Genomic DNA, 617 nt, shown 5'->3' with positions numbered 1-617 from the left:
CGCCCCCCCCCCCGCCCCGCCGGCCTAGCGTGCCGGGGAGAGGGCCAAACCCTGGGGCTGGGCTTCCCCTGGAACAGGGCTAGGTCTGGGGTGGAGCAGCCCTTCCTCACCGTCAGAGGTGCTCCCGGGATCCAGAGGGCAGAGCCCCAGCAACGCAGGGCGGGCGCCGCGGGGGAGGGGCAGCCGCTCGCCCCGCGCTATCTCCGCGGGCAGCAGCTGATGGATGGCTCCTTAATAAGCCCCTCGTCCATCTCCCGCGCCGCTCCGCCCCCTGCCCGGGGAAGCCCATATTTTCTGGCCCGATAAGGCTAACGATTTAGACGGTGAACTGGAGCCAGGAAAGCAAATCCTCATTGTTCAGCCGGAGCCACTCGGCTGTGTCCCTTCGAACAATCTCCTTTTTTTTCCTTTTAAAAAAAATGACATCCCTTGGGCGTTTTCATTTCAGACCTTCACGTCTCCAGAGAGCTGTTCTTTCTCCTTTCCAGTTCCCAGATCTATTTCCCTTTCTCTCTGGCAAACTGCACCCGACCCCCCTTTCCCTCCTGAGGCCCTCCGCCCTCGCCTGCTCCCTTTCCCGTCCCTCCTTCACTTCAAGGGCGAGCTCCAAACCCTCG

At 62.2% G+C, this 617-nt stretch overlaps 1 protein-coding gene across 1 annotated transcript in view; it reads right to left on the bottom strand.

Annotated features, from left to right (window-relative positions):
- GAD1 (glutamate decarboxylase 1) overlaps positions 1-617 on the bottom strand; it is a 42875-nt gene that overhangs the window by 37450 nt on the left and 4808 nt on the right. The gene's annotated exons all lie outside the window — the stretch shown is intronic.

Source organism: Myotis davidii, unplaced genomic scaffold (genome assembly GCF_000327345.1).
Source record: "Myotis davidii unplaced genomic scaffold, ASM32734v1 scaffold59, whole genome shotgun sequence".
In the NCBI taxonomy this organism is placed as follows: domain Eukaryota; kingdom Metazoa; phylum Chordata; class Mammalia; order Chiroptera; family Vespertilionidae; genus Myotis; species Myotis davidii.
Note: the sequence above shows the minus strand (reverse complement) of the source record. Positions and strands in the feature narration are given on the sequence as shown.